The sequence below is a fragment of the Sciurus carolinensis genome, chromosome 3 (genome assembly GCF_902686445.1).
Source record: "Sciurus carolinensis chromosome 3, mSciCar1.2, whole genome shotgun sequence".
NCBI classification, from domain to species: domain Eukaryota; kingdom Metazoa; phylum Chordata; class Mammalia; order Rodentia; family Sciuridae; genus Sciurus; species Sciurus carolinensis.
The window spans coordinates 59,962,768-59,990,582 of record NC_062215.1 but is presented as its reverse complement, the minus strand read 5'-3'; the positions used below and the strand labels follow the sequence as shown (position 1 = coordinate 59,990,582).

General features: G+C 51.0%; 1 pseudogene; it reads right to left on the bottom strand.

The window, feature by feature from the left end:
- The window catches only part of LOC124979396 (ATP synthase F(0) complex subunit B1, mitochondrial-like), a 41,952-nt pseudogene extending 14,137 nt beyond the window's left edge, over positions 1–27,815 (bottom strand).

The window sequence follows — 27,815 nt, the reverse complement described above, 5'->3', positions numbered from 1 at the left end:
TCACTGCTCCCTTACATTATTGAGGTAGATGGTCCATGACATCAGGTGTGCCTTGCATACTGCCAGCTTCAGGGCAGAAAAGGTGCCCTCAACAAATGAAAGCTCTGCCCTCCCTGGACTTACCAGCAGGATGGAGCCTGGAGCCCCTCCTGCCCTCTCACACTTGGGAGTCTCCTTTCTTAGCACCCTGCAGTTCCTGCCCCCACACCCCTCACTTGCTCTTTGCTCACATTTTCTCCATTTCATCCATTGCCTGGCTTCCCCTGTACCCTCCAGAACCCCCAAAAAGAGGTTTAGTACCAATCCTTAGGCTAGGTGCTGGGGAAGAGGCCAAACTGGCAGCTCAGGGAGGGCCCATCCTGGCCAGCAGGTGTTGGTGCCAGCTCTGTGACCATGCCCTGCTTGAGGTTGGCACACAGGTCTGGTCAGGGCATTGCAGAAGGATGTTGCTTTACAGAAGAATGCTACATGGCTGATGGGAGAGTGCTAGGAGAGTGGCAGGCAGCAGTGCAGTGCTCTCCAGGCAGAGGGCAAGTGCTAGAGGAAAGCCCCTTGTGGGAGGACCACTGTCTAGCATCTAGCAGACAGAGGTTCCCCTAAAACCCAGCTAATGAACACACATAGTGTTCAATGAGCAAGTACCTGTGAACAAATGCACACAACTCTATGGTCAAAACTTCAAAACCAGAAATGCGCTGAAGCTGGGGTTCCTTGGCCTGAGTCCATCCAATGAGCAGGTATGGTCCTGCTCCCTGTGACCTTTGCTGTAGCTGTACTGCAGCCCTGCACACTTTATCCAGCTTCTCCACTTCTTCACCTTCACTCTATCAAACAAGTGTTTCTTCCTTTCATCTGATAAAAAACTCCCATGTCACATTGTACCCCATATATCTCATGGGCACATCCTGCCTTAGTGGATAAACACCCTCCTCTCCCAAGTTCAAATGTTTTACAATTTCTAGAAGTGGGCAAGTGATTGCTCGATCTGCTTTATTGAACCAAGGGATCCAAGCTTGAGGTGGTTTTATGCTTGTCCAGTTACCATCTAGCTTCTCAAATACTTCCTACTGGTTTGCTGGACTTAGAATATATTTGAAATTGTCCATTTAACTCATCCTCACTGGCACTAGATATTTTCATTTTATGAAAGTTCTTTGCCAATCAGGAAAGAGAGATCTGACCTTCCAGCATGGCTTTTATTTATGTTTCTGAGTGCCAGGATATAAACCCTCACAAGGGTAGATGCTTTTGTCCAACCTCAGTTTGGTGGGTTCCTTATCTCCTGAAAGTCCCTGTTGAATGTTCTGCATGAAGGTAAGTATGATGTCCTTAAACTATGACTTCAGGCTCAGAGGAGCTGTGAAGAGCCTAAGTCCAACTCTGAACATAGGTTTGAGATTCTCAAGAGGCATGCAGGGAGGGAGGCTCCAGGAGAAAAACAATGTAGAGGGGTTGGAGTGCCAGGAGGAAGAGCAGACCTGGAGAGTGTAGAGGAACAAGGGACCCAGTGAGGGGTGAAAAACACCTGCAGTTGGGCTAAAGAAAAGAGCAGGCCCTGTAGCTACATACACTGCAAGTTCTGCTGCACAATACCTAGGAGTGAAAGAAAGGAGAAAAAAGGGACAGGAACCATGAAAGACAGAATAATAAAAACGAGGTATGCTTACCCACAGGACACAGATTTCTGCCAATTGGAATGACAGGATCCCTGAGTATAAGAAATCAGTAACTGCCACACCAGGGTGGCAGAGTGGTGCTTGTTCACAGGGCTTAGCTAGTCCTCCCTAATGGGGGCGAAACTGTCCTTGACCTGATGTCCCACTGTCCTGTCTATGTGGGAGTGGTTCCTTATTCCAGGATCCCAGAGGGTTTTCACCTGGGGCAGAGGCAGTGGCCAGGGGCAAGTCACAGAAGATGCTGACAAGAGTTGGAAATCTGGCCTTCATCTTCTGGCCCCAGGGACCTCAGCCACCCTGGATGAGTTTCAAGCATCCCTAGGGGCACAGTCCAAGGAGCTGAATAGTGTGCAAATGGTGGCTAAGGAGTAATGGGCGAGAGTGGCTGCACAAAAAGGCAAGCAAAGTTCCTGGAAGGAGGAGGAATCCAGGGCTCCCCAAGATTCCTCTGCAGTGTTGACTGGGACATTCTTGTGAGGCCCAAGAAGGTGTCCTTGCCTTGGAGTGAATGGCCCTCACCACCCACCTCATGTCATCACAGGAGCAGGCAGTCTATTGCTCAGAGGATAGGAAGCAGCTAGGGAGGGCTAGGGGAAGTCCACTCATCGAACCCAGAGACTCTGAGGACTGAGGCTGAGGGGAGCTCACCCACAGACCTCAGAGATTCCAGAGCAGTGGTGGGCCAGGGGCGCTGAGCAAGAGGAGACTGAGCACTGGTAGGTGAGGGGCGATCACCCAGAGGACCCAGAAGTCAGGGAACACCCGTGAGCTAGGGGCACACACCCTTGGGACCAACCTAGGACCCTAAAGACTGCTGGGTGAGGGGCACTCACCCAGAGGCCTCAGAGATTCCAGAGTAGTAGTGGGATGGGGCGCAGAGCAAGAGGTCCTAGAGGAGACTGAGCATTGGCAGGTGAGGGATACTCACCCACAGGGCCCAGAGGAGACTGAGCACTGCTGGGTGACTGGCCCTCACCTGAGGACCCAGAAGACAGGGAACACCTGAGAGACAGGGGTGCACACCATTGGGAACCACCTAGGATCCTGAGGACTGATGGGTGAGGGGCGTTCACCCACAGGCCACAAAGGACACTGATCAAGAGTGGGCCAGGGACACTCACCCACAGCAGCTCCCTGCACTGGGATCTTGTGGGCAAGGTACTCTCATACAGGAAAAACTGGACCCTTGGCACTGCACGGCAAAGGGTGCTCACCCACAGGATCCAGAGGAGACTGAATCCTGGTGGAGGATTGATGCCGCCCACAGGAACTTGTGGACACTGGGCATGTCTGGGTGAGTGGCGCTCACCCATAGGCCCAGTGCAGAAGGAAGAAGAGTGGGCCAGGGCCCCCACACAAACAGGACCTTGAGGAAAGTCAAGAATAGTGGAGTGGGGCACATACCCCAGGGACAATGAGGACACTTAGGAATGCTGGGTGAGGGGCGCTCACCCACAGGACACAGAGAAGACTGACCAATGGGGTAGGAAGGGTGTTCACCCACAGGAAACAGAGAGACAGAGCCCTGGTGGGACAGGGGTGCTCACACACAGGACCCAGACTCCTGGAAACCTGGAAGACAGGATCCCTCAGTCCAAGGTCTCAGATCCTTCCCTGTGAGGGTGACAGAGAGGTACTTGTTCACAGGGCTTAGCTAGTCCTCCCTCATGGGGGCGAAAATGTCCTGGGCATGAAGTCACACTGTCCAGTCCATGTGGCACTGGTTCCTTATTCCAGGATCCCAGAGGGTTTTCACCTGGGGCAGAGACAGTGGCCAGGGGCAAGTCACAGAAGATGCTGACAAGAGTTGGAAATCTGACCTTCATCTTCTGGTCCCAGGGACCTCAGCAACCCTGGGCATGTTTCAAGCATCCCTAGGGGCACAGCCCCAGGAGTCGAATGGTGTGCAGATGGAGGCAATGGAGTGATGGGCACAGGTCTTCCGTGCCCTTTGAGTTGAGACCCAGTAACACTGGTCTTGTGGTGGCAGGCTCTGAGGAGAATCCTGTCAGAGGGGCTGCACCAAAGGGCAAGCAAGTTTCCTGGAAAAAGGAACAATCCAGAGCTCCCCATGTTTCCACCAGAGTATTGACTGGGACTGTCTTGTGAGGCCCAAGAAGGTGTCCTTGCCTTGGAGTGAAAGGCCTTCAACAGCCCACTCATGTCATCACAGGGGCAGGCAGCCTATTGCTCAGAGGAAGGGAAGCAGCTAGGGAGGGCTAGGGGAAGCTCACCCTCTGGACCCAGAGACTCTGAGGACTGAGAATGAGGGGTGCTCACCCAGAGGCCACAGAGATTCCGAGCTGTGGTGGGAAAGGGGTGATGAGCAAGAGGACACAGAGGAGACTGAGCACTGTTAGGCGTGGGGTGCACACCCACAGGGTCCAGAGGAAACTGAGCACTGCTCAGGGAGGGGCACCACCCACAGACCCAAGGGGAGACTGAGCACTGCTGGGTGAGGGGTGCTTACCAACAGGACCCAAAACACAGGGAACACCTAAGAGGCAGGGGCAAACAAACTTGGGAACCTTCCAGGACCATGAGGACTCCTGGGGGAGGGGATCTCACTCATAGTAATTGGAAAAGACAGAGCAATGAAGAGAGGGGGGAGCTGACCCTGGACACTCAGGGGTGTCTGAGCACTGCTGGGTGAGGGACGCTCATCCACAGGACACAGAGAAGACTGACTACTGGTGGAGAAGGGTGCTCACCCACAGGAACCAGGGGGACAGAACACCATACGGAGAGGGGTGCTGACCCACAGGACCCGAACTCCTGGCAACCTGGAGGACTGGATCCCTCAGTGCAAGGTCTCAGTTCTCTCCCTGTGAGGGTGACAGAGTGGTGCTTGTTCACAGGGCTTAGCTAGTCCTCCCTGATGGGGGCGAAACTGTCCTTGGCATGATGTCACACTGTCCTGTCCATGTGGCACTGGTTCCTTATTCCAGGATCCCAGAGGGTTTTCACCTGGGGTAGAGGCAGTGACCAGGGGCAAATCACAGAAGATGCTGACAAGAGTTGGAAATCTGGCCTTCAATCTTCTGGTCCCAGGGACCTCAGCCACCCTGAGTATGGTTCAAACATCGCTAGGGGCACAGCCCCAGAGGCCGAATGGTGTGCAGATGGAGGCAAAGGAGTGATGGGCGCAGGTCCTCGGTGCCCTTTGAGTTGAGACCCAGTAACACTGGTCTTGTGGTGGCAGGCTCTGAGGAGAAGCCTGTCCGAGGGGCTGTACCAAAGGGCAAGGAAATTTCCTGGAAGAAGGAGGAATCCAGGGCTCCCCAAGTTTCCACCACAGTGTTGACTGGGACTGTCTTGAGAGACCCAAGAAGGTGTCTTTGCCTTGGAATGAAAGGCCCTCACCACCCACCTCAGGTCATTTCAGGAACCAGGCGCCCTATGGCTCAGAGGATGCGAGGCAGCTCAGTAGGGACAGGGGATGCTAACCCACTAGACCAGAGACTCTGAAGACTGAGAATGAGGGGTGCTCACCCAGAGGCCACAGAGATTCCGAGCAGTGGTGGGAAAGGGGTGATGAGCAAGAGGACCCAGAGGAGACTGAGCACTGCTCAGGGAGGAGCACCACCCACAGGGCCCAGAGGAGATTGAGCGCTGCTGGGTGAGGGGTGCTCACCAAGAGGACCCAGAAGACCGGGAACACCTGAGAGGCAGGGGCGCACAACCTTGAGAACCCCGTAGGATTGTGAGGACTCCTGGGGGAGGGTCCCTCACTCACAGCAACTGGAAAAGACAGAGCAAAGTAGGGTGGGGGAGCTTACCCTGGACACTCAGGGGTGTCTGAGCACTGGTGGGTGAGGGACGCTCATCCACAGGACACAGAGAAGACTGACTACTGGTGGAGATGGGTGCTCACCCTCAGGAACCAGGGAGACAGAGCACTGTTGGGAGAGGGGCGCTCACCCACAGGACCTGGACTCCTGGCAACCTGGAGGACAGGATCCCTCAGTGCAAGGTCCCAGTTCCCTCCCTGTGAAGGTGACAGAGCAGTGCTTGTTCACAGGACTTAGCTAATCTAAACTGATGGGGGCGAAACTGTCCTTGGCATGATGTCACACTGTCCTGTCCATGTGGCACTGGTTCCTTATTCCAGGATTCCAGAGGGTTTTCACCTGGGCCCAGAGACAGTGGCCAGGGGCAAGTTACAGAAGATGCTGACAAGAGTTGGAAATCTGGCCTTCAATCTTCTGGTCCCAGGGACCTCAGCCACCCTGGGCATGTTTGAAGCACCCCTAGGGGCACAGCCCTAGGAGTCGAGTGGTGTGCAGATGGAGGCAAAGGAGTGATGGGTACAGGTCCTCCGTGCCCTTTGAGTTGAGACCCAGTAACACTGGTCTTGTAGTGGAAAGCTCTGAGGAGAACCCTGTCTGAGGGGCTGCACCAAAGGGCAAGCAAGGTTCCTGGAAGGAGGAGGAATCCAGGGCTCCCCAAGATTCCTCTGCAGTGTTGACTGGGACAGTCTTGCGAGGCCCAAGAAGGTGTCCTTGCCTTGGAGTGAAAGGCCCTCACCACCCCCCTCATGTCATCACAGGAGCAGGCAGCCTATTGCTCAGAGAATGGGAAGCAGCTAGGGAGGACCACGGGAAGCTCACCCTCTAGAACAGAGACTCTGAGGACTGAGAATGAGGGGTGCTCACCCAGAGGCCACAGAGATTTCAGAGCAGTGGTGGGAAAGGGGTGATGAGCAAGAAGACCCAAAGGAGACTGAGCACTGGTAGGCGTGGGGTGCACACCTTCCGGGCCCAGCGGAGACTGAGTACTGCTCAGGGAGGGGCACCACCCACAGGACCCAGAGGACACTGGGGAACGGAGGGTGAGGGGCACCCACCCCCAGGAACCAGGGTGGGTGGGCAGACAGGACTCACACTGCTGGGGGAGGGGCCCTCACTCACAGCAACTGGAAAAGACAGAGCAAAGAAGGGTGGGGGGCTGCTTAGCTCCACACTCAGGGTGTCTCAACACTGGTGGGTGAGGGGCGCTCATCCACAGGGCCCAGAGAAGGCTGACCACTGGGGTAGGAAAGGTGCTCACCCAGAGAAATCAGGGAGACAGAGCACTGGTGGAGAGGGGCGCTCACCCACAGGAAACGGACACCTGGCAACCTGGAGGACAGGATCCCTCAGCCCAAGGTCTCAGTTCCCTCTCTGTGGGGGTGACAGAATGGTGCTTGATCACAGGGCTTAGTTAGTCCTCCATGATGGGGGCGAAACTGTCCTGGGCCTGATGTCCCACTGTCCTGTCCATGTGGGAGTGGTTCCTTATTCCACGATCCCAGAGGGTTTTTCGCCTGGGGCAGAGGCAGTGGCCAGGAGCAAGTCACAGAAGATGCTGACAAGAGTTAGAAATCTGGCCTTCATCCACTGATCCCAGGGACCTTAGCTACCCTAGGCTTCTTTCAAGCATCCCTAGGGGCACAGTCTAAGGAGCCGAATGGTGTGCAGATGGTGGCTAAGGAGTGATGGGCGCAGGTCCTTGGTGCCCTTTGAGTTGATACCCAGTAACACTGGTCTTCTGGTGGCAGGCTCTGAGGAGAAGCCAGCCCCAAGGTTCCTGGAAGTAGGAGGAAACCAGGGCTCCCCCACAGGGAGGGAACTGAGACCTTGCACTGAGGGATCGTGTCCTCAAAGTTGCCAGGAGTCCGGGTCCTGTGGGTAAGCTTCCTCTGCAGTGTTGACTGGGACATTCTTGCGAGGCCCAAGAAGGTGTCCTTGCCTTGGAGTGAATGGCCCTCACCACCCGCCTCAAGTCATCACAGGAGCAGGCAACCTATTGCTCAGAGGAAGGGAAGCAGCTAGGGAGTGCTAGGGGAAGCTCACCCTCTGGACCCAGAGACTCTGAGGACTGAGAATGAGGGGTGCTCACCCAGAGGCCACAGAGATTCCGAGCAGTGGTGGGAAAGGGGTGATGAGCAAGAGGACCCAGAGGAGACTCAGTACTGTTAGGCGTGGGGTGCACACCCACAAGGCCCAGAGGATACTGAGCACTGCTCCGGGAGGGGCACCACCCACAGACCCCAGAGGAGACTGAGCACTGCTGGGTGAGGGGTGCTCACCAACAGGACCCAAAAGACCAGGAACACTTGAGAGCCATGGGCACACAAACTTGGGAACCTTCCAGGACCATGAGGACTCCTGGGGGAGGGGCCCTCACAGCAATTGGAAAAGTCAGAGCAAAGAAGGGTGGGGGGAGCTTACCCTCGACACTCAAGGGTGTCTGAGCACTGGTGCGTGAGGGATGCTCATCCACAGGACAAAGAGAAGACTGACTACTGGTGGAGAAGGGAGCTTACCCACAGGACCCGGACTCCTGGCAACTTTGAGGACACGATCCCTCAGTGCAAGGTCTCAGTTCCCTCCCTGTGGGGGTGACAGAGTGGTGCTTGTTCACAGGGCTTAGCTAGTCCTCCCTGATGGGGGAGAAACTGTCCTTAGCATGATGTCACACTGTCCTGTCCATGTGGCACTGGTTCCTTATTCCAGGATTCCAGAGGTTTTTCACCTGGGGCAGAGTCAGTAGCCAGGGGCTAGTCACAGAAGATGCTGACAAGAGTTGGAAATCTGGCCTTCATCTTCTGGTCCCAGGGACCTCATCCACGCTGGGTCTGTTTCAAGCATCCCTAGGGGCACAGCCCCAGGAGTTGACTGGTGTGCAGATGGAGGCAAAGGAGTGATGGGCGCAGGTCCTCCATGCCCATTGAGTTGAGACCCAGTAACACAGGTCTTATAGTGGAAAGTTCTGAGGAGAAGCCTGTCTGAGTGACTGCACCAAAGGGCAAGCATGGTTCCTGGAAGGAGGAGCAATCCAGGGCTCCCCAAGTTCCTTCCACAGTGTTGACTGGGTCTGTCTTTGGGGGCCGAAGAAGGTGTCCTTGCCTTGGAGTGAAAGGCCCTCACCACCCACCTCAGGTCATTTTAGGAACCAGGTGGCCTATGGTTCAGAGGATGCGAAGCAGCTCATGAGGGACAGGGGATGCTCACCCACTAGACAAGAGACTCTGAGGACTGAGAATGAGGGGTGCTCACCCAGAGGCCACAGAGATTCCGAGCAGTGGTGGGAAAGGGGTGATGAGCAAGAGGACCCAAAGGAGACTGAGGACTGGAAGGCATGGGGTGCACACCTACAGGGCGTAGAGGAGACTGAGTACTGCTCAGGGAGGGGCACCACTCACAGACCGGAGAAAACTGAGCACTGCTTGGTGAGGGGCGCTCACCCAGAAGACCCAGAATGCAGGCAACCCCAGACAGCCACCGGCGCACACCCATGGTACCCACCCACAGAGGACCCTGAAGAGTGGTGGAGAGTGGCGCTCACCCGCAGGCCCCGAAAGGTATTGATCAAGAGAAGGCCAGGTGTACTCACCCACAGGAGCTGCCTGCACTGGGTCCTTGTTGGCGAGGGGCGCTCACCCACAGGAACCACTGGACCCGGTGCACTGCTGGACGAGGGGTGCTCACCCCTAGGACCCAGAGCAGGCTGAACACTGGTGGGCCACTGATGCCACCCACAGAACCCTGAGGACACTGGGCACTGCTGGGTGAGAGGCGCTCACTAGCAGGCCCCAGTTCATTAGGAGGAATAGTGGGCCAGGACCCACTTACAAAATGGACCATGAGGTAAGCCAAGAGTAGTGGAGTGGGGCACGTACCCCAGTGACAATGAGGACACTGAGTACTGCTGGGTGAGGGGTGCTCACCCACAGAACTCATAGAGGAGTGACCACTTGGGGAGGAAGGGTGCTCACCCTCAGGAACCAGGAGACAGAATACCGGTGAGAGAGGGGCACTCACCCACAGGACCCAGTGAATTCTGGCCATTTGGGGAGGAAAGGTGCTCACCCAGAGGAACCATGGAGATAGAGCTCTCATGTGGGAGAGGTGCTCAACCACAGGAATCACTGGACCTGGGCACTGCTGGTCTAGGGGAGTTCACACACATGAACCACAGGACCCTCGTCAGTCCTGTGTGAGTGTCACTCACCTGTAGGACACAGAGGATAGTGGGAAATGGAAGGAGTTATTTGCCCATCCCTAGGAATTTGGGGAGACTCCAGTCTAACAGTGTTGGGTCGCTCACACACATCAAAGGGTAGAGTGAAGGAGGACATATCTGGGGGTTCTCAATGTCAACATTCAGGGGTATCTGTGTGTTTGTGTGTGAGGAGCACTCACCTGCAATAACTAGAGTGTACTGATTAAGATTGGGTGAACGATGCTCACTCATAGGAAATGTGGGGAGTGGTCTGTTGAGCAAATTGTGCTTATGCACAGGAACCATTATTTTGGGGAGTCATTTTTGAGGTAACCTTACTCATTTGGTCCACTGTGAATGAGTTGTACCTCCCACATCCTCTAAAGTGGATGAACACCTTGGGACCCTGAGGAGACTGAGAACCTTTCCATGAGGCCTCTACTGAAAGGACCCCAAGGACAGGAATACTGGTGGGTTCAGATGTCATGCACAGGAACCTTTGGAGGATGAATACTGGTGGTTAGTGGGCATCTCCTGTGGGTCCTAGAGCACACTCTGGAATGGTGTTTCAGGTGGGTTTTCTCTTAGGACGCATAGAAGACTGATCAACTGGTGAGAATTATGCTTTCCTACAGGACCAGGAAAAGTGAGCCTTGGTTAGAGAGATGCTGTCAACATCAGGCCCCAGTGTAGAAGGAAAGGGATGGATTAGGGGCCTCTCACATGTAGGACCTTGAAGAAACTGGACACTGGTGGGAGTGTGACATGCATCTGAAACACACTGAGCATAATGAGCTCTGCTGGGTGAGTGTCCCTACTTTGTAGGACATTTAATGTCTATAGTACTCACATGAAAGTAGTATTCACTCCTCTGAGATGTCTCAAGTTCTGATGTGATATTTTTGCTAATCCGTAGGTCTCATGTGTTCTTCAGTGTTTATTGAAAAGGTGCATAGTGTCCTGTCCCTCTGTTTCTCCCCTGGCAGACTGGGGAGTCTCTCCAGGAAGTGGGCTGGGGCTCGGCCCACCCTACTCTTTGTATCCAGGAAGTTTGTGATGTCATAATGGGCTTGGGGAGGGGCAGGCACAGCTGCTTGGAGAGGGTGTTGGTGCCCTCATGATTGACTTGTCACCAGTTTAACCTTTCCTTGGACCCAATGACTTCTACCTCTACTGTTTTGAGTCAGAGACCTGAAGAGCCTTGGTTAGATTCTGTTTCTGACTCTCTTGTCCCTTGTGTTCTATGAAAAATTCCCTGGGGGTGCTGTCCTGGGCCTCAGGGATTTGGGGTCACAATGTGACTATGGAGTTTGAGGATGAAAGCCTCAGTTTCCCATCTAGTTACTGCTTTTTCAATAGGGACCCCGGGCCTAGTCTGTAAACCTTGTTTCCTCTGTGCTTAGCCCTGGGACCCCTGGTTCTCCCTTTTCCTTCCTCCACTTCTCCAGCCCTTACTAGGCATGTGCAGACCACTTGGTGTCTGGCCCTTGTGGGATCCCCACCCAATCATGCTGTACCTTTTCTTCTGACCCTGACAGGAGTTCCACAGGTTCTTGTGTGGTTCTTTTTGAAAGTGGGAAGGAAGTCCCACCACAGACCCAGAATCTGTTGTAGTTCCCAGGGCTCCTCAGTCAGTGGTAGTTATGACTAGGCAGAGCCTGCCCCTCCCCCACAGTCTTGCCTCAGTGTCCCTAGTGCTATAGAGGTGGGTCATGTCCTTGTTACCAACTTCCTCCCACCACAGACTACTCCAGGAGCTGTGGTTTTAGAAAAGGGCTGACATGTCTGGGCTCCCTGGGGACAGAAAATGACAGTGGTTTGGCTGCAGGACAGAAGCACCATCTGGGGGGTACCTGGGTGCTGAAGGGCCAAGGTGCTTTCTCTTCCTCCACTTTGCTCTTTGTTCTCCCTCAGATGTTCTGGCAATGATTTAGAGGACAGTGTTTCCAAACTCCAAACCATCGAGGGACAAAAACAATGGTGTGCTCACATCACAGGGACAGCCTCAGAGCCTAGCTTGGGAGCTCCCCTCAGCCCTGGTCCACCCTGCTTTGGACTCTGCCCTGAGTCCCTCTCCCCTTCTGCCCATCTCCTTTGTCAGGGTGGTGAGGGGCACTGGAGTTCAGACCCAAGGGTGTTCTACTACTGAGCTACACCCCAGTCCCCTTTGATTTTTATTTTGAGACATGGTTTAAGTTGCCCAGGGTGGCTTCAAACTTGATCCTCCTGCCTCAGTCTCCTGAGTAGCTGAGATTATAGGTGTGGACCACTTTGCCCAGCTCGACCTTCTTCTTGTTAAACAGACCTTCCTTCAAAATAGCCTAGTGTGGTGGCAAGCTATGAGTCAGACCTATGCTGATGCCAGCCAGGAAGCACAGTTTATATAAATTCACACACACACACACACACTCACACACACACACACACACACACACACACACACACACACACACTTGTGCTCACATGTGTGCATGAGACTGAAGCTTGGCTGTCCCCACATTAAGTAGGGTCAAGCACAGAGCCCCTGAAAAGGCTACCCACACCTTGCAGGCTCCAGATGCTCATGTGGCTGCTACCCCACCTTCCAGCCACCAGCCTGAGGGAGCTCCAGGCTGGTCACACCGAACTCCCTGCAGTGCTCTCTGGTCCCCAGAAAGGAGAAAGGCCCAGTGTGTCCAAGTGAGGGATTCCCCCTGATATGGGCTTCCCACAGCATTTCCCACTGGCATTTCCTATCTGCAGGTGGGGAACTTTGATAGATAATAAATGCTTTCCTGTCTGGGTTCTCGGCCGTCACATTTCTTGCTATCCTAATGCACATCACCAACTAGGCTTCTGGCATCAGGTAGCCCAGCTGGAGTCTCCCAGCAGGACTGGCATACTCACTCCTGAGGACTCTGCCCAGCTCTGCCAACTTAATGGATTTCATGTTGTCCTTCAGAACTGTTAGCAGGAGCTCTTTCCTCCCAGGGCCTTCTCCAGGAGCCCACCCAGGAACCTCCATGGGCCCCTTCATGTTAGGTCCCCTGGAGGTGGCTGTTTTGAGGAGGCCTCTCAGCAGAGGCAGGTGCTGGTAGCCAAGAAGGGCACATCTGTGGTCTGGTTCCTTCCCTCCCAGAGCCAGTCCCCTTCTGGAGTCCGGAAACTTAAAGCTCAGAGGCTCCCCCAGTCCACAAGTCTCCCCTCCAACATTTACTAGAGGGACAGAGAGGTCTTATTGGCACTGTTACTCTAAAGAACTCTCACACACAAGCTCTGCACAGCAAAGCTCAGGGTTCTGCTGGGAGGGCTCAGTTGCCAGGTTCCTGCACTGCTCAGAGCACTCCTGCTTTTGACCCTGACTGGTCAGAGGGAAGCCTGAGCACCTGGGGGCCTTGCCCATAGACTTGTTTTTTCAGGTCACATCTGTCAAGAATTCTATCTTTGACCAAATTTTGTCTAGGCTCCTCTTGTAGCAGGCTCCCTTAAAACGGAATGTTCAGAAATCCTCAAATTGCTTTTTCCCAACAGTAACCATTGTCCTATTGACCTATTCCTTATTGTCTCCACCAGAGCTTCCCACAGGCTATGCTCTCCTGCTGAGAATGGGAGCCATCACTGTCCCCAAAACCCTGGCCCTGAGGCCAGGAGGAAGCAACAGAAGCCAGAGGACAGCAACCCCAGCCTGTGCTCTGCTTCTCTGCCTCCCCCCACCCAACAGCCTCCACCTTAAATGATCCCTTCTATAAGGCTGAGGGAGCAGATTCACTGTCTTCCAAGGAAGAGCAAGCTGGGATTCAATTTGTTTTTCCTTTTCATGTTGTTTTTCTCTCCTTCCTGATATAGGCAGGCCACCAAGTGTAAACCCCAGATTCAGGCCTCTGACCTGGGCCCCAGGACAGACTTTGCCCATGCTGGCAGGGCTAGAGCCCTCGGCTGGAGTCACTGGATGCAGCCCCCCAGGGCTTCATCCAAGGCTGCTGGCCCAGGATAGGAAACAGGTAAAGAGGGTCCCTGCAGCTACAAAAGAGCGTCTTGTCTCCTGACTTTCTGTCCCTTAGAGCCAATGTTGATTCCATCACCCCTTCTGAAATGATGGAAAGATGAATTCTATGACTGTGATCCCAGAGTCCAACCATAGTAAATCCTTCTCAGTGTGGACAGGGGCCCTCCTCCTCCCTGTTCCTTGCCTTTGGGTCTCTCCTTGAGCCCACTTGGGGCCTCTCTTTTGAGTCCATGAGGGGTTCTTAAACACTTCTTCTTGAACCTTTTTTTCTGAGAGGGTCATTTGAGTGTGTGTTTGTGACTGTGCCACCATTTGCAGGAAGAGAGGAGAGAGGCAGAGCAACCTGTGTGTTCCAGGATCTGCAAACACCTGCAGGAAGGTGGAAAACCCACTCCATGCCTCAGCTCCCCAGAGAGTTGTGCTTGGTCCATGTGAACATGTGACTCAGGAAAACATGGCTTGGTTGTTGCAACCTGGGTGCTGCATATCTGAAAGCTCACCCTGGTCACCTGTGCCTAGTTATGTGTGCTCTTACCTTGGCTGATGGACTGACAGAGGCCAGGAGAATTGATGACTGGTGGCAACATTCCTGCTGAAAACTTATTCACTGGAACTCTGAAGAGAAGAGCCACATGATCCCTCCACAGTGCTACAGCAGTGCAATGGACTGTGACGCATGGCGGTCTCACAGTGAGGAAGCATAGAAGAAATAAGGACCTGGAGAAAGGAGACAAACAGGGAAGGAAAGATGGACTGCTACTCTATACCAAAAAGATCGCCCTCACCCCTCTAAGCCTGTTTCCCCCCAAGCCTGGATTCTTTAACGGTCCTATAAGTCTTAGAATCCTGTAAGCCCAGGTAATTAATGCCTACAAACTCTGTTACTTTGAAGAAAGTATTTTTAGACTGATTAAAAGAAGCCTGGAGAGAGATTGTTCAAGACTCATGATGTGGGTTTGGTCTAGCTGCTGCATATCAACTAGATAGGGTCAACCTGAAGTTCCTGAGGGGGAACAAGATGGTCATGACCCACCCTGCAACTGGTTAAGCAGCACACTCACTGTCCCAAGCTCTGCAAGAGCTGGGACTACAGCTCTGCCACCAGACTAGCTTCTGCCAGAAACCACAGCACTGAATCAGAACCCACCTGAGCAGACTGCCTGGAACTCCCAGAGCAACTTCAGCTAGAATGTCCAGGGCTGCCTCATTTTTGTCCTTTTGTGCTTATGGGTTTGGGGCTGTTTACTGGTCAACTCATTCTTTGGTTTTGCACACTTAAGTTAAATATCTGTTTTGCCTGAAAGGAGACTTTTGGCTCTGGGGTCCTCTCTGCTCCCTGACTGGTAAGCTAGTAAGCTTATTCAAGGTTCCTTAGGAACTGTCCACCAATCTGCAAATTAACTTGTCTGCACCCTTGAATGTGAATCTGCTTTCCTAAATAAATCACCTCTCTGAAAACAAAGAAGGAAATAAAATTAACTCTTAGACTGGGCATTGAAGACTTTTAGAAAGACTTGCACACAGGATCATCAAGTTAAGTCATATGACCAAGTGACCTCAGCTTGTTTCAGCAGGTCACAGCATGACTTAGATCTAACTGTCTCTGTACAGACTTGATATTTATCAATTATTTGATGCTTTGTCTCATGGCTAAAATTTACATATCAGGATCTCTGACAAATTGGTTAATTTAGATTTGTTAGAGAAACTAACATTGTCTTCAAAACTGTTACACATGTTTATTTAGTTTTGTTTTTGTTTGTTTGGGACTGGTATTATCTGTGCTTCAGAATTATTACAGCAATTTTTAGTGTTTTAGGTTTTTGACTATGCTTCTCTGGAATCTCAAATTTCATGAATAGGTAATCTAGAAATAACTTAAAAATGAATTTGGTGACTGTGCATGGTGACACATGCCTGTAATCTCAGCAGATTAAGAGGCTGAGGCAGGAGGACGGCAAGTTTGAGGGCAGCTACAATAACTTAGTGAGACTCTGTCTCAAAAGAAAAATACAGAGGGCTGGGAATGCAGCTCAGTGGTAGAGTGACCCTGGGTTCAATCTTTATAACCAACAAAAATCCTGAATTTTTCACACCCCAAATCTGTTGTGTGTTGTTGCTGCTGATTGTGGGTGAGCAGCATTTATACCTGCACATGGCAGTGGTCCATCTGGAGTCTACCCATGGTGGCATTAGAGGGTCTGAATCTGCACTGTCCCCTCAAAGTCTTGTGTTAAAGTCTTGGTCCTCAATGCAGCAGTGCTCAGAGGTGGGACTAGGGGGAAGTGATTGGATCAAGACAACTCTGACCTCCCAGATGGAGTAGTCCTTTACTGGGTCATCTTCAGGGGAATACTGGAAGGTGGGGGAGGTGGAGGGGCCTAGGCAGAGGAAGGGTGATCTCATCCCCATGTCTTCCCCTTCCTTCCAAGCCCCATTAAGCCAGCAGCTTTCCTCTGCCATGAGCTCCTAGTCATGATGCTCTGCCTCAGGCACAGAATCAACAGAGCCAGTGACCATGGACTGAAACTCTGGAACCATGAGCCAAAAGAACACTTCCTCTTTTAAGTTTTAAAAGGTGTTTTGTCACAGGGACAAAACCCTGAGTAACAGCATGGGCATTGCCTACAGGATGATGGAGCTGAACATGATGGCAGGTTCCAGGTAGGCTCGGCCTAAGAACCACTCCTTCTAACCTCTCAGTCACTCACGTGGGACACAAAGGGCCTTTCCACACTGACTTCCCCTCTGATGGGGACCAGATCAGCCCAAGGATAGGGCAAGTCCACCTTGGCAATGAGGAACCAAACCACCTGGTGAAAGATTAGCAACATCTTCAGAGAAAGCCGTTCCAGAGGAGGAAGATGTCAGAGTCAAATGGAGTCACTGGTGGCAGCCCAGAGTAAGTGAGGCATCCTACATCAGGTGCAGTCACTGGGCTTCCTGGGCACCTCTTCACCTGGGCTCCTTCTTGCCTCCTGCTCTACAGTTTGTGACAGAGCTCTGTGTTCAGGAACAAGCATCTGGTCTGCCCCAGGTGTCTTGACAGAGTCCACATAGCAGTTCAGGAGCAAATTGCCAGCCAGGTGACACAGCACTCCAAAGCCCCCAAGAATGAGGAACAGACACAACATGAGAGGAGCATTGTAATGGGCCCACTTAAAGTTATAAAATTTCTAAGAAGACCCCAAAATATTTTTCTTCAGTCTCCAGTCATTTCCTGCTAACCTGTTCATTTTTTTCTACCCAGCTTCCTACAGGCAAGAAGCCAGGTGGAAAAGGAAAACTGAAACTGTCTCACAGCCCTGGTCTGGTCGTCAGGAGGATGCAGCACAATTCAGAGAACTGACGGGCAACACATTAGTCTGTGGGCTTCCATGTGGGGTCCCAGTTTGGCAGATTCTACATTTGTGTGTTTCCGAGCTTTTCCGCTACATGAGTGATACCTCCTACAAATTTCTACGCTCTGCAGTTTGGGAAAAGGCAGGTTAGCTGTCTTCCCAGGGTGACCAAGCTGCAATTAGTTTCATGTTTCCTTTTTCTATAATTTTCTCTTATTCTCATGTAGGTGGATGGGACTCAGACTCAGGGTCCAGCCTGGACCCAAGCAATATTCAGGGACAAAAAGCACCCCCTTCCACAGGAGCACAGAGGAGCTCTGTGCTCCCTGTGCTTTGCATGGTCATCTCTTCCATTTGGCTCTTCTTGAGCTGACCCTTTATGGTACACCTGTACACCTTTGTAGCTATTGATCCTAGGGGATAGGGGGAGTCATGGAAGCCCCAAATCTGTATCCAAATTGGACATAAGTATAGGCAGCCTGAAAGAAGGACTGTTTTCTTGGGGTCCTTGTCTTTTACACTATGGGTCTCATGCTGATGTGAGTACTAAGCATGACCAGGAGATAAGAGTGAAGAGAGGCTTATTACTCAGTCAGTTAGGAAAGCCCTGGAGATAATTCTCAAAGCAATGTGTCCTGGAAAACAAGCAAGGGGCTTTTACTGGGGAAATGTGAGCACATCCCCCTAGGAAACTCATGGTCAGATGCAGAGGTGGGCACACTTCTGGGCATGCTCAGTTTGAAGTCACACATCACATCCTCCAAAAAAAAAAGGCAGCTGGGGATTCTTCTGGGCAGAGAATTCAGTATTATAATAAGCACAGTTCACTCTAGGTCACCTCAAAACACTGAGCCAGCCATCAGTGACTTGGTCTGATTCCTTTTAATTTGCCCTGGAGAATTTGGTCAAAAACAAAATACCTCTGATGGAGCATTAAGTCATTTACAGGGTCAGCAGCTTTTCCTTTCCCCTGAAAATGTAGGAGTTTGCTCCTGACGGTACCTGCCCAGCAGCTGACACTGATGCTGGGATGTTGGAGTAAGAACTGAATTGAAAGTGTGCCCACCATGGACAGAATGCAATCACAGGGCTGACAGAGAGTGGACATGCATAGGCACAGTCCAGCTGCCAGCATAGAGTGCTGCTCATGCAAGAGGGAGTGGCATTCAGAGCAGAGCACAGCCAGGACGCAGCCAGAGGTTACAGAGCAGTAGGATGCAACAGCCCTTAGGATGCCTGCCTCTCAGGGACATCTTCAAAACATGGGGTTAGTGAAGAGTGCGGGGAATGTACAGCAAAGTCACCAATTTACCTCTTAAAGTTCCTTGAAGTCACTGCCAGTGCAGATGAGTAAGTAACTTGTAGCAGACAGTGTAAGAAACATCAGAGGCACAGGACTTGAGAATGAACAAGGAGGAACAGGGAGCTCCCTGGGGGTCAAGTGTGGAGATGTGGCAAGAAAGAAGGATTCACAGAAGGATTTCCGGGGTTGACTCCTGCACGTCCTCTGAGGCCAGCAGAAGCTAGAAGCAGGCTAGAGGGGTCTCCATGTATTTCAGAAGGGAGAGTTCCTTCTGAAGCACAGGAGCACTAAGATAACTTCTGACCTCAGTGCCCACATCAGCACAGAACTGACTTGAAGATGAAGACCGCAGAAGAGGGGGGCACTATGTCAGTTCCACAGAGGACCAACTGGGTCCAGAGCTCCCCCCAGCTGAGCTGAGTGGTACTAATTGCTGAAGGACCTCAGTTCCTGAGATCAGTGTCCATAGTGACAAAACTGGATGGCACTGCCCATGGGCCCCTGCTGGGAGCCCACTCACTCCCTACCCCCCACAGGGCTCTCTGCTCCCACCCTGCTCCCACTGGGCCTCCACTCCACCTTCACTCATAACAAAGTTCTCTTGCATGACTTCCTGTGTCTGACCTGGAATTTTCTTTCACCAGAACACTAGAACCAAGGTTTGGTGCTTCAGCTCCCTGCTCTCCTGTGACAAAAAAGTATGTGAAGAAATAAGGCCTAAAATAAAGGGAAAAGTATAAACCCAATCATGGCTGGAGGTTCTACCTTCTCTCTTAGCAGTAGAACAAGAGGATTAAAGATTCACTAAGAATACAAGAGACCTGAAGGACATGATTAGCCACTTGCCATACCCCATACCTACAACACATGAAGTGAAGTAACTGTAATATGAGCACTCTTCTCAAATTCACCAAACCATCACCAGACACCCCTGTCCCCACCCATAAAAAATGCATCAGTACCTCTCAAAAGATGGCATTGCTTCAGAGTAAGACCAAGACAGAAGCAGATTTGCCGCAGGTAAAGTAAGACGTATAGAAAGCACTGTCCAGTTGAAATATAATACAAGTACAGATACCATTTTAAAATTATCAGCTAAAGAGCAAAAAGAAACAAGTGAAATTAGTGCTAGTAACATGCTTTATTTAAACAAGTATATCCAAAATACTATTGTTTCAACCTGTAATGAATATTCTCCTTTCTTTTTTAAAGTGCTGGGGATCAAACCCAGGGTCTCACACATGCTAGGCAAGTGCTGGACTGTTGAACTATGCTGGAGCCCTGAGATATCTTGTGTACTTTATTCTGAATGATTTTCAAAACCAGAGATATTTTGTACTCAAACAGTACATAAATCTGTACTAAGCACATGTCAGGTGCCCAACAGTCACACGTGGCCAGGCATACTAAAGAGCTCAGACCTGGAAAACACCCAAATGTCTAAGATAATGTACACCTCAAATTCCTGTGGTTCAGAGAAGAGTCCACAAAAAAACCAGTGTGTAGCTGAGTGACACAAAGGCCTAATGTATCAAAACATGTAGGAAGCATCAAAAGTGGCACTTAAGCCATGCACAGTGGGCATACCTATAATCCCTGCACCTCAGGAGGCTGAGGCAGGAGAATAGCAAGTTCAAAGCCAGCCTCAGCAACTTAGTGAGGCCCTATGAAGCTCAGCAAGAACCTGTCTCTAAATAAAATATAAAAAGGGCTGGGGATGTGGCTCAGTTATTGAACACCCCTAGGTTCAATCCCTGGTACCAAATAAATAAATAAATAAATGAAAGAAAGAAAGAAAGAGTCATTTAGAGGCAAATAGATCATTTAAGTTCCAATTTGGAAAAAAATACAGAAAGAAAGCATATCCTACCCATGGTAAGAATCTGCTCCTTCAGCAGATGAAAGGAAAAAGCAAAATTAAATGCAGAACAAGTGCTCCGTGCACACCTGGCATCTTGGGCCAGCTGCCTTTGGTTCTACAAGCAGGGGAGGGGCCTTGAGTCTCCCAGGAAGGCCTTTCCAGGGGAGCCCCAGTACCATAAGCCTGCAGGAGGCTTTGCTCAGGCTGCTTCTTGGTTGGGAACTCAGCAGTGCTCTCTTTTGGGAGCCAGTCACCTACACTGACCTCCAACACCAGCTCAGCTCTCCCTCCTGCTCAGCTGAGCTCCCAATATTCCCAAAAACACAAGTCAACAATTTCAGTAACTTAGATGGAAAGGAGAACACCCTTGAAAACACACAACTTAAGACCTTCCAAAAAAAAAAAAAAAAAAAAGGAGGAAATCTAAGTAAGTCTGTATCTGAAAAATTAGTTGAAGTTGATATAGCTATCAAAGAAAGCTCCAGGCCCAGGTGGCTTTGTGCATAGGTTCCACTGTCATTTAAGAACAAGGTCATCTAGGTTGTAAGCAAACTCTTTTAGGAAACATAGGAAGAGGACCCAATCTGCTATGAACACTTGAGAGAGGTTTTGCCACCAAAGGACTTGGACACCACCTTAGATCATCTGGCCCTAAGGCAGGCAGAGATCATGAGGCCTTAGATGGACCTCTGGGGTAGGACCCTGTGGGCCCCCAATGATCCCAGGACACCATGAGAGTCCTGGGAGCTGTGCCTCCCCACAGCAGAGTAACTCTTGAATATGCTCTGGGGAAAACTGACAAGACAGGCTTGGCCAGGGCTTTTCCACCAAGAGGCTGCTAGGAAGGCCTTGCTGGAAAGACACAGAAGCTAGAGAGGCAGAAAGAGGGCCTTCCACTGGCCCACTGGTGGATGTGAGGGGTGGACAGTTGGCAAGGCAGCCTTCAGGCATGCAGGGTTCCTGGGGGTGTTGGTGTCAGTCAAGGAGGGAGGCACATGTCCTTGCCTCTCAAGCCAGGTGTGGAAAAGAAGCAGCTATGGCTTTCTGGCATCTCCCCAGACCCTCCACTTGTTGGCCTGTGTTTAGAAGGAGGTTGGATTTCAGTCTGTCACTCCCTTCAAACTCAGGAAAAAGCCTTGGAGTTAAGGATGTGCCAAGGCCTGGGGGACCCTGACCACAAGGCAGCTAGGCCTCAGCTGCCCTGGGTCTCTCTCTCCTTCCATCAAATGCTGAATCAGTAGATGAGGGTATAGTTGGCAGGTGGGCCTTTGGTAAGGATAGAAGCTGCTATTAAAGGGTCCCTGGAGTGGATGCCCTCTTCTCCTCAGCTGTCTACCACAGAATCCAGAGGATACCTCAGAACCAAAGCTGGACTTGCTGCATGGTCTTGGACTTCAGATTACAGAACTGTGAGAATAATTTCTGTTCTTTATAAATCAGCCAGTTTCTGGAATTTTGTCACAGCTGCACCACATGGACCAGGACCAGGGGAAGCCCAGAGTGGAACAGGGAGGGACACCGCACGTGCAGTCACCCAGAATGGGTGCCCCTTGTTCCAGGATCTGGGCTGGTCTGTCTGATTTCTCCTTGGCATGAGCAAGAGTCTGAGAAATGAATGAATGAATAGCAAGTAGTGACTTAGGACTGACCAAACGCAACGGTGTGGGATGGGTCCACACAAACCATCTGGCCACCCCTTCAGTCCTTATAGCTGTGTGCATATGGCTTGCTTGGCTGTCTGCTCTCCTGGCAGATGTCTGCTGCCTTGTGCCCTGGGCCCCAGGCGGCACTCAGTGCAGACCACACGTACTCCTCTCACATCCTTGATGTGCTCTCCACCTCGATGTAGCCTCCACAGCTACTCCCACTCCCCATGCGCAGCCTTGTTCCCAGCCTGGCCCCACACAGCACTTGCCATCCCCAAGTGGGCACCAGGCCTCAGTCCTCCTGGGTATGATCTCTTCAGGAGGGATGTGACTCAGTGCTCCCTACAGGATCTCCTCAGTGGATCCCAGGGAACCCCCAGAGGCTATACTCCTCACTCACACACACAGATACACAGGCACACCCTCAGGCCACACATGGACATATGTGCCCACATGTACAGCCTGAATGCACAGTGGAGAACTTGGGTCTTCAAGCCCGTGGGTGGCAGGACCCTTTTTGCTATGGCTTACACCAAGTTCACTTCAATTAATCATTTAATTCTCCAGCATGATTTTTTTTTTTTTTAATTAGAGGTGTGACTTGACTCCTTGCAGAAAGGTCTGATGGTCATCTTGTAAATAAACATCATACACTGGGGCTTTTGCATTACTTTCCTAACTGGATTTGGAAAAGATAGTGACACTTGAATATATTTTTTGAATGAGAAATAGAACAAAAGAAGTAACGCTAAACAGGATAGAAAGATGGAGCAAACCACATACAGGCAGGATTTATGTGCACTAGTCATGATGCAAAATACATTCCTTCCAGTGTATTTTAGTTTAAAAAAAGTTCAAAAATACACTTTCTAGGACTCAGCCTACTGCAGGTTAAAGAGATGACAGTCAGCTTTCCATTGCTGTGACAAAATACCTGAGATAAACAACTCACAAGGAGGAAATGTTTCCATGTTTATGTGACCCTGCTCCTCTGTCCTGTGGCAGCACAGCACATCATGGGGGAAGTGTGTGGAAGAGGAGGCCTGTGCACGTCATGGAAGCTGGGATACAAAGAGACAGAGCAAGGGCCAGGTCCCCAAAGACCTGGCTTCCTGAAACCAGGCTCCAACTCCTGAGGGTTCCACTGCCTCCCTGTAGTGCCACCAGCTGGGGACCAACCTTCAACACATGGACCTCTGGTGAATACTTATCTAGATCACAGTACGGTGCAATAGTCTCCATAAGCAGGGGCTCAGTTGTGGTTTATGGATGTGGTGGGCAGGCACTGGTCTCTGACCTGGATCACAGGGTCAATTATACTAAGGCTAGAGAAAGTTTGCAGCACAAACTGAGCTTGCTGGCCTGGGGTGGTGTCACACCAACTGAACCCCTGACTTTTTATAGTCTGAATGGAATGTTTGCCTGCCCCCAAATTCACATTGACTCCTTAACCCCAGTACAATGCCATCAAAGGGGGCATTTGGGAGGTGACTAGGTCAGGAGAATGAGCCCCTTCAAAAGTCCCTTAGACATGGGGCCCAGTGAGCTTCCTTATATATCCACCAGGTGAGGTACAGTGGGAAGAACAGACTCCAAATCTGTGCCTAGATCTTAGACTGCCAGCCTGCAGAAACCTGAACATAAATTTCTGTTCCTTATGAGTGGCCGGGTTTGGTTTTGGTTGTGAAAGCCTGAATGAACTAAGACAACTGGTACTGGGAGCAGACAGACTTTAACAAATATGTAAAATGTGGAGGTGTTTTTGGAGCTGAGTGGAGAGTAGAGCCCTGAGGTGGTCTGAAGTGTGTGCTGGAGAAAGCCCATGTTGCCACACACAGACCTGTGCTAAACGAAAAGCCAAGTGCAATAGCACTGCGACTCTGGAGGCTGAGGCAGGAGGTTGCAACTTCAAGGCCAACCTTAGAAAGGTTGCAACTTAGAAAGGCCCTGGTTCAAATTAAAAAATAAACAATGCTGGGGATGTGGCTTAGTGGTTGAGCAACTCTGGATTCAGACTCCAGTACTAAGAGAAATAGAGGACTAGAGGGGAAAGCAAAGAGTCAAGGATACTTAAGTGTCACAAGGCAGACTACTGAGGGTATGACAGGTACTGGGACCACGGCCACCAGGGTTTGCAGTGGGCAAAAGAGATTTGGCTCGACCCTCAAGATGGTGTGGACAAGAGGAATTTATAGCCAAGGGGCAGGTGCAGTCAATGGATGGAAAATGACCGCCATGGTGTGGACATGAGGTGTCCACTGAAGCTCATGTGTGAGACAGTGCAGGGACCTTCAGATGTGGTTATTAGATCATGAGAGATGTGACCTTCAGAGGTGGTGATTAGATCATGAGAGATGTGACCTAATCAGTGCATTAATCCACTGGACGGATTAATAATGTGAATGGGCTACTAGGTGGTCACTGTAGGCAGGGGTGTGACTTGAGGAAGGAGATCACTGGAAGTGTGCCCTTGGGGACTACATCTTGTCCCCTTGGTCTGCCCCCTCTCCCCATCTCTCTCCTTCCTGGCTGCCATGAGCTGAGCAGCTTTCCTCTGCCATGTGCTTCTGCTGTGATGTTCTCACCTTGGGCCCAGAGCAATGGGCTCAGCCAACTATGGACTGAACCTCTGAAATGGTGAGACGAAATAAACCTTTCCTCCTCAAGATTGTTCTTGTCAGGCATTTTGGTCAGAGTAATGAGAAACTTACTAGCACAATGACTAGGAAACACCAGGAATGGGGGATGCTGGCTAAACTAACCTAACAGGAGTCATACTGAAGGCAGACCAGGGTGACCAGATGTCACCTGGGGGTCCTGGGGGGAAGGAACTGCATCCAATAACTAGGGTGATCAGATATTGAGGGTGGAGGGGTTCTTCTAAACTGACTTAGCAGAGCCCTCGCTCAAACCAGACTCTAAAGGAAGCACAAAACTGGGCACAGCAGAAGTGGAGAGTGTGGTGCTCAACAATTATTCAAGGAGATTAGGACAGATCCACACTGAGAAGGGCACAGGAGAGATGTGGGCTGTCCCTTCCATCACAGGCCTGGAGGACAGATGAGCCCCAAGCACAGGCTGCTGCCAGGTCCCCCTCATCCTTCCTCAGCTCATCCTCCCCAGCTCCATCCTCACACTCCTTCCTCAGCTCTGTGTCTACATGGCCACCCCTACCTGGACTGCAAGCTATGAGGCCCAGGCAGAGATCCACTGTGGGCAAGGCCACCGCAGAGCCCCACGAGCTGAGCAATGGAGGCAGAACTGTCCCCAACTCCCCAAACCGGTGTGGACACTGGCATATAATTATAGCCTGGATTGGAATTGTTCATAACGCAGGCACAGAGCCACTGCAGAACATGCACAGGACATGGCCCAGACACAGAGCAATAGGGGCAGGGCTGCCACCTCTGCCACCCATGAAAAGAACACTGACACACACCAAGTCTAGAAAGTGGGTGCATCTCTAAAGGCTTATGGACGGAGCATCAAGCCAAAAAGTTGTGGGGTTTTTGTTGGTTTGTTGTTATTGTTGCTGTTCTTACTGGGGATTAAACTCAAAGACGCTTTGCCACTAAGCTACATCCCCAGCCCTTTTTATGTACTGATTTTGAGACAGGGTCTCAATAAGTTGCCAAGTCTGGCCTCAAACTCCCAATCCTTCTGCCTCTGCCTCCCAACTCACTGGGATTGCAGGTGTGCGCCACCGTGCCCAGCAAAAGGATGGTTCTTTATATTTTTATTATTTTTTATTTTTACAGAATGCATTTTGATTCATTGTGCCCAAACAGGGTACAACTTTTCATTTCTATGGTTGTGCATGATGTAGATTCATACCAGTCGTGTAATCACACATGTACATAGGAAAAGATGATTCCTAAGTGGTAAGCCTCAATGCCCTGTTGGGCTGTGTGCTTGCTTGGGACATTATGCCTTCCTGCTTTCCCATTTGTCCTTCTGGAAAGGGACTGCCTATGCCTGCCCCTATTAGTTTTGGAGGCATATACCTTGTGAGACCCTCCAGCAGCACAGCAAGAGCAGTTTGATTCAGGATGAATTGTGCCTGAGCCTCACCCTGCTGTGATGGACATGTTCACCTGAGACTTTGGACTTAGTCATACCAAGTTGGACTTTGGGGACTCCTGGAAGGGAACAGATGTATTCTACATGTTGGAGAATGATGTGTTTTGTGAGGAACTGTATGGCCTTAATGATTGGTGACCCCATCCCCCAAGTTTAATGTTGAAATTCATGGAGCACTGGAGAGGGGATTAGGTCAGGAGTGTGCTGTCCCTAAGGGTGGCATTAGTGCTGTCCAAAAAGAGGCCCAAGGAGCACAGTTTCTGCCACATGAAAGCACAGTCAGAAGGGATTCTGCAAGCCAACAAGTGGCCCTCTCCAGACTCCAAGTCTGCCAGTGCCATGATCCTGGACTACACCCCTGCAGAACTGAGCATGAATGTCAGCTGCATGTTAGTCTTGCATCACTGCAACAAAATGCCTGAGGCAGCTAACTTTATGAAGAGAAGAGGCCCATTTAGCTCAGTTTGGGAATTGCAAAACCATGGCACCAGCCTTGTTCTAGTTCTGGTAAGGGCCCCATGGTGATGGTGACAGGGACCAGAACAGCAGGAGTGTATTGGAGCAAGCATCACATCTCGAAGGGTGGCAGGTGGGCTCTGGACTCTGTAGTAACTCTCCCTGAGAAACACCCCAGAGTTCCCAGAGAACTACCTTCATGGATTTGCTGCACTGACCTAGGAACTGCCCTATCATTACACCCAGGAACCTTTGATAGGGCAGCTTGTTTTCAGCATTTTCTTTTATGTCTCCAGATTCCCAAGGCTGTCCACAGGTCATCCCTCTCCAGCACTCTGACCCAGTCCTGTGGGCCAGCACTGCTATTCTATGCCTGTCACATCTCGCTCCCTGCTTCCTGACAAGCAGCCAGGAAAGAGTCTTCTGTCACCCCACGGATTCCTCATCTGCCAAATCCCTTTCTCACCTTCTTCCTCCTGGTACCCAGGAGCATCCCTAGCACAAGACCACACTTTGGTGTAACTGGTCTGGTACTTCTGCCAGCAGGCAGGGATTGGGGACAGCCTCTTATTGGGCACTTCAGGGGCTGCTACTTTCAGCCCAGAACCCTGAAACAGGGGCACAGGCAGCCTCTGTCCTGAAGCCCATGGTAACCCCTTTACATTGCCAGGCTCTGATGAGGCTTCTGAAGCTGGACCTGTGTCCACCCAGCCTGCTCAAAGGCCTGGGCTTCCTGCCTCTAGAGTCAAAGGTGCCCCTGAGGCTCTTCTGGGCCCACCAGTGTCCTGCAGCCACTTGTGGGACTCAATATGCTCTTTGTTCTGGCAGCACTGCCACCGACTCAGCACCAGAAGATTTTTCCCTTTATTTGTTTTTATTTAATTTATTTCATTAATTCATTTATTAGTACTGAGAATTGAACCCAGGTGCACTTGACTCCTGAATTACAGACCTAATTTTATTTTACTTTGAGACAGGGTCTTGAAGTTGCCCAGGCTACCCTCAAACTTGTGATCCTCCTGCCTCAGCCTCCTGCCTAGGTGAGAGAGTTACAGTCCTGTTCCACTGAGCCTGTAGGTGACTTTTTAAAGACTCCTCAGCATCTTGCCCTGACTTCTAGCTCAAAGGTTTGTGAAAAATGAGGAGGGGTGGGGAATGGGAGCAGGAACCATAGTAGAATGAATCAGACAGTATCACCCTATGAACATATGTAACTATATGACTGGAGGGATTCTACATCATGTACAACCAGAAGGTTGAGAAATTATACTCCATCTATGTATGATGTACCAAAATGCATTCTACTGTCATAGAACTAATTAGGACAAATAAAAAATATATTTTTAAAATAAAAAAACACAAAGATCTCTTAAAATTCTCTTATTTTCCACTTCAAGTTATAGTAAATAAATATTAGTAAAGATAAACCCACAACTTGCCTTGGCATCACCGTCCTGGCCCTCGATGTTTCCTAGAACCAT